This window comes from Herpailurus yagouaroundi, unplaced genomic scaffold (genome assembly GCF_014898765.1).
Source record: "Herpailurus yagouaroundi ecotype Mexico unplaced genomic scaffold, PumYag 220, whole genome shotgun sequence".
Lineage (NCBI taxonomy): Eukaryota > Metazoa > Chordata > Mammalia > Carnivora > Felidae > Herpailurus > Herpailurus yagouaroundi.
This window is the reverse complement of record NW_024412451.1, coordinates 241,831-250,345: the sequence shown is the minus strand read 5'-3', so window position 1 is coordinate 250,345 and position 8,515 is coordinate 241,831. Positions and strand designations below refer to the sequence as shown.

The 8,515-nt window shown below is 43.6% G+C and overlaps 1 long non-coding RNA gene across 1 annotated transcript in view; it reads right to left on the bottom strand.

The window, feature by feature from the left end:
* Window positions 1–2,285: 2,285 nt before the first annotated feature.
* The window catches only part of LOC121018503 (uncharacterized), a 24,569-nt gene continuing 18,339 nt past the window's right edge, over window positions 2,286–8,515 (bottom strand). The window contains exons 2-3 of the long non-coding RNA XR_005785200.1: window positions 3,488–3,662; window positions 2,286–3,079 (exon numbers count right to left, since the gene is read on the bottom strand). This is a non-coding gene — a long non-coding RNA (uncharacterized LOC121018503). The remainder of the gene's footprint in view (window positions 3,080–3,487; window positions 3,663–8,515) is intronic.

The following is an 8,515-nucleotide window of genomic DNA, read 5'->3' as shown; positions in this document are numbered from 1 at the left end:
AAAGACGCCCTCCTCTATTTTTTTTTTTTTTAGTTTTTTAATCTTTTTAATTTTACGTCCAAAATAGTTAGCATATAGTGCTATAAATGACTTCAGGAGTAGATGCCAGTGATTCATCCTCTATGTATAACACCCAGTGCTCATCCCAACAAGTGTCCTCCCTGATGCCCCTTACCCGTTTAGCCCATCTCCCTCCCTCCAACACCCCACCAGTAACCCTCAGTCTGTTCTCTGTATTTAAGAGTCTCTTATGTTTTGCCCCCTCCTTGTTTTTATATTATTCTTGTTTCCCTTCCCTTATGTTCATCTGTCTTGTATCTTAAATTCCTCATATGAGTGAAGTCGCATGATATTTTTCTTTCTCTGACTGGCTAATTTCGCTTAGCATAATACTCTCTAGTTCCAACGATGTAGTTGCACATGGCAAGATTTCATTCTCTTTCATTGCCGAGTAATACTCCATTGAATATATATACCACAACTTCTTTTTTTTTTTTTTAATTTTTTTTTTAACGTTTATTTATCCCTGAGACAGAGAGAGACAGAGCATGAATGGGGGAGGGTCAGAGAGAGGGAGACACAGAATCTGAAACAGGCTCCAGACTCTGAGCTATCAGCTCAGCACAGAGCCCGACGCGGGGCTCGAACTCACGGACCGCGAGATCATGACCTGAGCCGAAGTCGGCCGCCCAACCGACTGAGCCACCCAGGCGCCCCAACAACTTCTTTATCCAGTCATCCGTCGGTGGACATTTGGGCTCTTTCTATACTTTGGCTATTGTTGATAGTGCTGTTATAAACATTGGGGTGCATGTGCGCCTTCGAATCAGCACACCTGTATCCAAAAGGCTCCCTCCTTTAATGACGGAGCATCAGAGGCTCCTGTGGTTCCGAGAGGGGTCCGGAGTTGGAGGACAGGATGCTGTCAGCTCGCAGGTGGTGGGAACCAGACCCCAACACTGGCTAGCCCCCAACTAAGTTAACTAGGTCCATTTTAGGGGCATCATAGTTAAGGAATGATGCCAAGGTATATGATTCTGAAGATAAAGAGGAATTCCTATCATATCATCTTCTTCTTAACAAGATATTTCTTCCAAATGAAGGTATGACTTTGATTCATGGCTAACATGCCTCTCAGGATGCTGAGAACATCAGAGGACGTGTCTAATGACACCACATGTCGATTTGTGGTCATGTATGTTTTTGCATCCCAATGTCTACAGAATTTCCCGCAGCCAACCTGGCAATATAACCCAGTGGTGTCCTGATTTGTGGTTACACCCTTGGCAAAAACCAGTCTTCCACCTGCTGAGCCACGGGCAGCCATAAGTTCATCCCCTCTAAATATGCCTCCTTCTGGACCTGAATGTGCCCTTTGTCCAAGCTGAGCCCTCCTGTCTCCTGTCCAGGGCCCTGTTTGCTCTTCCAGCAGCAGGAACCATCCACCAGAGGGCACTCATGCGCCTGCCTGAACTCCTGCTGACCATTTCCATCTCCTGACCAATGCAGGTGTTTTCACTGCCACAGCACCCAACCCTCAAATACACTTTAGATTTGCTCACGGTGAAGTTCCTGGACGGCAATCAGGGACCCTGGAGAAGAACCTTACGGTGGCAGATGTGACACAGTGGACTTGCAACGGGAAGCCACACCCAGGCCCACGGCGTTGGAGAGGGGGTGGTGCCAGGGACAGTGGCTGGACACTCAGGGCCCAGATGTTATTATGGGGGTATGGCTGTGCTTGCTGGGTGGAGAAGGCCTCAGAAAGAGGAGATGGTGGAAACTGAGTGTGTAAGGCAATAGTGTGACCCCCAAAGATATTCACACCCTGCTCCTAAGCCTGTGTACATGGGACTGGGCATAGCAACAGGGAATTAAAGCTGTTAATAGGCTAGACCTTAAATAGGGAGATTATATTGGGGGAGATCTTTGTGTCAGGCTTCTAATCTGACTGTAACATAAGACTCTAAGATTAACAAATTGTTTTTCTTTAAGCATTTTCCTTTTTAATATTTTAATTGTTATTTTTGACAGAAAGAGAGAGAGAGAGAGAGAGAGAGAGAGAGAGAGAGAATGAGAATGAGCAGGGGAAGGGCAGAGAGGGAGGGAGACACAGAATCTAAAGCAGGCTCCAGACTCTGAGCTGTCAGCACAGAGCCAATGCGGGGTCGAACCCATGAATCACGAGATCATGCCCTGAGGCAAAGTTGGACACTCGACCGACTGAGACACCCAGGCACCCCAGGATTAACAAGTTGTCTTGTTTTCAAGCCATTAAGTGTGTGGTAATTTGTTACAGCAACCATAGGAACCTAATCCCCTCGGAAGCCTGGTTAGATTCAGCCAGGTCCACACAGGAAAGGACAGTGTGGACACATGGTTGTAGGGCACAAGCAGGTGATAGAGAAATATGAGAAATATTGGGGCAGGTGGGGGACCTATGGAGGCTTTGGTAACAGTTTCCACATGGGGCGGGGAGGAGCTGAAAGATTCAATAGTGACTCTCAGGATCCTTGCTTCAGCAGCCAGTGGAGGGCAAGACCTGTATCAGGAGGAGTTGTGTCCAGGCTGAGCCTGTGCGAAGACCGGAAGTGAACGATTGAATTATGCATGCAGATCAGAGGAGGACAGGGCCTGTGGGCACTGGTTCCGCTGGGTCCCAGCTTCGTTGAGAGGCCAGCAGGACGGGATCCTCATGGCTTTGGCCTGGGCTGGGAGGTCTTCAGACTCGGTTAGGATGGATTTGGGTGGGCGGTGGGACAGCACACAGAGCACACGGAGTGGAGCGGGGTCCCACCTGGAGCAGCCCCTTCCTGAGCCACAGCCTGGGATGGTGTTTCCTGGCCGCCCTGCTGGTGCCCTGCCAGTGCTGTCCTGTACGTTGCAGCTAAGGAGTTGGGGAGTCACCGGTCGGGTCACTATTAACCTTTTGCATCCTTCCGTCTTCTTTGTTTTCTGTGTTCAGTTGAGATCACTTGCTCGTCTGTGCTTTACAGTCCCAAGTAGAATAACATAATAATCCAAACTACATTTTCTCCTGAGTACCTTTTGTTTCGATTCCTCATGCAGCTTGAATATACTAGAGAAGAAGGAAAAACACAACTCAAAATCCACCACCACCAGGTTACTGGCAGGAGCAAATACCCCATTATTGGAAAGCCTCATCCTCCCTTCTCCCCTCAGACACCAGGGGACCATGTACAAGAACGCAAACCACTGACATATGTCCCAGGTGATCTAGGAGAGTCTGGGAGTGTGCACCTGCCAGCACACAGCTTCTGTCTCACGGCATCCATGGATGTTCATCCTCAGAGCCCTGTGACCAACGATGCCTTAGGAGCCCTCGGTGTCACAGTGCAGGTCATGCACTGACAGAAAGGGAAGGGGAACGGGACAATGCTGGGTCTAGGAACACCCTCAGGTATCTCTAGTGACCAGCAAACTCATTGGGGTCAGATTTCCAACACATGGACCTGCAGGTACCCACCTGAGTCTCTGAGTCCAAGTGTAAGACATTCTGTCACATAATATGGCATTCAGTCTGGGGTTCTGGGGACCTCACTGGCTTGGGTCACACGGAAGTATCATCTGGAGAAAAGAGTCACATTGGAAGTGGACTGTCAGCTGCCTTCTTTCTGACGATGACGCTCAGCTGGTCTCATCTGAAACAAAGTTTAAAGATTTGGATTTTCCTGTCAACTACTTCATTTCAACACTGAAAGAATGTATGAATTGCCCTATTTCTCCAACACTGAAGATTATGAGGAACGTCCACTGTACTTCATCAGCCGGAACTCTGATTCTGGATGAAAATGATCGTTACTATTACACTTTCTTACAGTCTTGCTTTCCTTGAAATATCCCCACTGACGGGTTTCCTGAGTCCAGCCATCAGAACTCCAGGACAAACCTCACAGGCCACATGCTAGAAAGTGCTGGAAAGGCATCCATCTCCAGCACTGCGTCGCCCCAAACACACTTGAAAAGTGTGTCTGGATTGGAAGCCTGCACTGCTCCTTTTCAAGCTTTTGCCTTGTTCAGCACACAGGGGATAGTGGCACGATTTTATGGTCTGAGAAACTGAGTTAGTATTTTTGGCAAAACCATGAAGGAAAGGAAAAAACTCAAGGCTTCATTGTGGACGTGAAATCCTGAAATGCCTATCAGACAGCTAAGCTCTTCTGGACACTTGTTCTAGGATGTCCTTCCATGCCCTGCCCATAAAAGTGGGCTAATTTCTCTTTGTTTCCCACACCTGTTATTTCTCCAGTGTTTTAATTCATCCTAAACACTATCTCTTCAATTGTCTTAATATTTTCAAATTCCTGAAACTTCACAAGCCCCAATTGATTCCATCGTAACCCCACAGCCTGTTATGTACTTTCGTCTTGCTTCATCAACCATATTGTAATTACTCCTTTCCACGTGCTATTGAAAAACTATTCTGACACTCATTACAGACAATAAGTCACACTTTATTGAGGCTGACTGCAACAGTGGGTTTGCAGTAAGGGAGACAGATTGGACTCAACTCCAAGTCAACAAGAAGAGTGGTGATTTATAAGCAAGAGCACAGTGGGGCAGTCAGTGGATGGAAAATTACCAAGAATTAGAGTAATTCCTGCTAAGCTGACCTAACAGGGTTCTTACTGAAGACAGGCTGGGAGTGATCGCATACTACCTAGCAGATGCTAGAGACAGAGAGAAAGGGCTCGATTGATATACTAACAAAATCTTGAAAGACTTATCAGGGATATACAAGAAAAGTTTATCAGAGACTACCACAAAAGCTAGGCCAGTGTATTTTCACATATAGATGAAATGAACAATTATCTAGATAAATGTAAATCACCAAACCTCACCTCAGAACAAAGGCATAATATGAATAGAGCAATAACTAAAAAATTAAAATGTGAATCACTAATTTCCCTCCATCAAAAAAACAGTACCAGGCCCTGATGTCTTTATGGGTGAGATTTAACAAATCTTCAAGTTAAAGATAATCCTCAACAAACTCCTCCACAAAATAAAAAGTTTTAAGAGAAGAATACTTCCAAGGCACCTAGGTGGCCTAGTCGGTTAAGTGTCTGACTTCAGCTCAGGTCATGATCTTGCTGTTAGTGAGTTTAAGCCCCGTGTTGGGCTCTGTGCTGACAGCTCAGAACCTGGAGCCTGCTTTGGATTATGTGTCTCCCTGTCTCTCTGCCCTCCCCGATTGTGCTCTCTCTCTCTCAAAACTTAATAAATAAGCTTAAAAAGAAAGGAAAAACCATCTCCAGATATCTGTGTTTCTTGTTCATGTTTATGTTCTTTCTCCTTTGAGTTTGTTCCTTTTCTTATTCCTATAGGTGGATAATTTAGCTCTACAATGACCATCTTTTTCTTCTTTTCTATGTTAAGCATCTTAACATTTAAAATGTGCCCACAAGTCCACCTGGCTTGCATCCTGTGGGTTCTATGTAAAGCTTTTACTGTCACTCAGGCATATTTTGAAATTGCCATTATTGTGTCTTCTTCAACCATGATTCTTTCATCACACACACGGTTTCTATGCAGATGGTGGTGTTCGGCTTGTCCTTTTATTCAGTTTTCTGCTTTCATAGCACAGTGTTTACAGAGTCTTCCATGTCTGGGTATTGACTGAAATTTGCTGTGTGGCCTAGTATGTGGCAGATTTTTATAAAGTTGACATTTGTGCTTGAAAATGAGTATGACCACATTTTACATATATGCCAAGCTTCTTGCATTGCTCAGATATTCTCTATCCTTCCTGATTAGCTTGCTCTCTAATCTATGAGAGACAGAAGTTCAAATCTTCTACCAAGAAAGTGGATCCCAAGTGGCTTTTTAAAGCCACACATTTACCTAATACATATCTTCCCAAAAAGCCTGCAAAAATTCTATTGTGGAATGAAACCCATCAAGAGTTACAGAATTACTGTTTCTACAGCAGCATGTACTTTTCCTCACAGTCTGTAGTCAGTGAACTTGTTCTCCTACAGACAAAGTGAAGAGTGTAGAGTCCCCAGGGACTTATATAGTGGAGTGGGGTGAGGCTCTGGCCAATAAAAATTCTTCATTTTCAGGGCAGACATGTGAATTAGTAGAACCACTCAAGGAGTCCTCTGGCACTATCCATTCTCATTAAAGATGCTCTTGCCCCAGAGCCAGCACCAGCCTCCACTTTGGGGTATTAGTATATGCCCCAGGGAAAGTCTTCAAGCTGTGCATAAGAAAACATGTTCCAGGGTATGGAAGTCTTGCTCTGCTAGCAAACAGTGATTTCAACTTACTGCCTTTCAGTAGGGGAATGATCTGTGCCTTATTCCTCAGGTGGGATCCTACACAGCAGTTAAAATGAAGGAGATTAGGAGCACCTCATTGGCTCAGTCGGTTGAGCGTCCAACTTCAGCTCAGGTCATGATCTCGCAGCTTGTGAGTTTGAGCCCCACATTGGGCTCTCTACTAACAGCTCAGAGCCTGGAGACTGCTTCAGATTCTGTGTCTCCTTTTCTCTCTGCCCCTTCCCGACTCTCTCTCTCTCAAAAATAAACATTAAAAAATAAATAAATAAATAAATAAATAAATAAATAAATAAAATGAAGGAGATTACAGAGAACAACAATGCTATATGTAAAAAAGACTCAGGATTTTTTAAATCCTGGGACAAAAAATACTTAGTTTATGACTCATTTACGTAATTTTTTTAAAAAAGCTATATTACATGTTATTGGTGAATACAATCGTGTAAAAAGGATCAATCAAACAGCTATTAAAAGTCTCAGGCATAGGATAAAGCCCTCTCCCTACAGCAAGTCATTACCTCTGGGGAAAGAGGGCAGCAAGGCAGGCGGAGCTGGTGTCTGATTTTATGTAACATTTTGCCTCTTTTCTCAAAAAGGGAGATCTGAAACCAATATCTAAATGTTCACATCGGTTAAATCTTGGAGGTGACCAAACAGCTCACTGTACCATTTCTTCTACTTTACTAGCTGGCATTTCACTGTAGAGTTAAGCTTTTTCTTCACTATTTCTTTGTAGAAATCTATAAAACCTTGTTGACTGAAAAACCAATCTGTTTTGCTGCCTCGTAGATCTAAGGAAGGAGAAATCTAATGGTTTCATTAGTCTTAAATGTTTTGAACTGTGTCAATTTGGCCCCGCTGGTTTAAGATCAGAATAATGGGTGTTCATTCACCATGTTTAACTGATCAACGATTATTTACACCTACCCATTGATTTAAAAATAAAGAAGTGTTCTAGTCTGCTACAGATGTCTTCATAATGTTTAAGTGTCTAGATCTGACTCTCTATGTTTAATGAGCTCTAGATAGCCTAAGAGCAAAAACACCAGGGTTCCTTCTTTCCAGAAAACAGAACAGAAAGTACAAGCAATACTCCAAACCCAGTCAATAATCAATCAATGAATCCTCTCTCTCTCTTGCTCTCTCTCTCTCTCACTGCAGGATTGTGGGTGATTGTCTCTCATGCTTGCATGCTTGGTTGCAGGTCATGGATTTTGGCAGAAATCAGTGACTTTTGAGAATGTTGGAAGGCACTAGTGTATTTTTTGTCACCTCAAAGCACCTATGGACAGTCTTTGCTTTTCCATACAAGAGTAAGCTTAGGAAGGCTTTGCTTCAGTCTAGGTCAGGCTGCCTGCAGATATTGACACTTTCCTCTGCTGCCTTATTGCCAGTTATGTTAAATACAGTTTATTCACTGCGTTCATTAACACAGTGTTCATTAACACTGTACCATAGTCAACATCTGTGTGAGCATATACAATGGCCCTCATGCAGAAAAAGGTTGAAAACAAAGACAGTAAGAAGAAGGTGATGATTATGGTGGAAGTTAAGAAGGAAATCATTGAGAAGTATGAATGAGGTACGCAAGTGGCCAAAATTGCAAGATTTTATAAGAAGTCTACATCAACCATTTGCACAATATTAAAGACAAAAGAATAAATAAGGGAACTAGATGCAGTAAAAGAATTGTGACCGAGAACTTTATCTTCGAGAAGGCAAAGACCTTGTACACCACCCTCATAAGTAAACTGCCAGTTACATCAACAGAAAATGAAGAAGTCATCAAGGCAAGCAGGGGATGGTTTGGTAAGTTTAAGAGGGGAAGTGGCATCCATAGTGTTGTGAGGCATGGAGAGGCTGCGAGTTCAGAATCTGAGGCAGCTGAAGTGTTTGCTACCAAGTTCCAGAAGCTCATGGTTTCCAAGTGTTACCTATCGAAGAGAGTTTTTAACTGTGATGAGACAGCGCTTTTTTGGAAAAAGATGCCAAAGAGGACCTACATTACAGAAGAAGAGAATGCAATGCCTGGTCACAAACCCATGAAAGACCATCCCACCCTTTTGTTTTGTGCTAATGGAAGCAGGGATTCAAAGTCAAGCCCCTGCTCCTGCATCATTCTGAGAATCCATGAGCCTTCAAGAAATGTCAAGGTTTTACTATATATATATATATATATATATATATATATATATATATTATATTTTAAA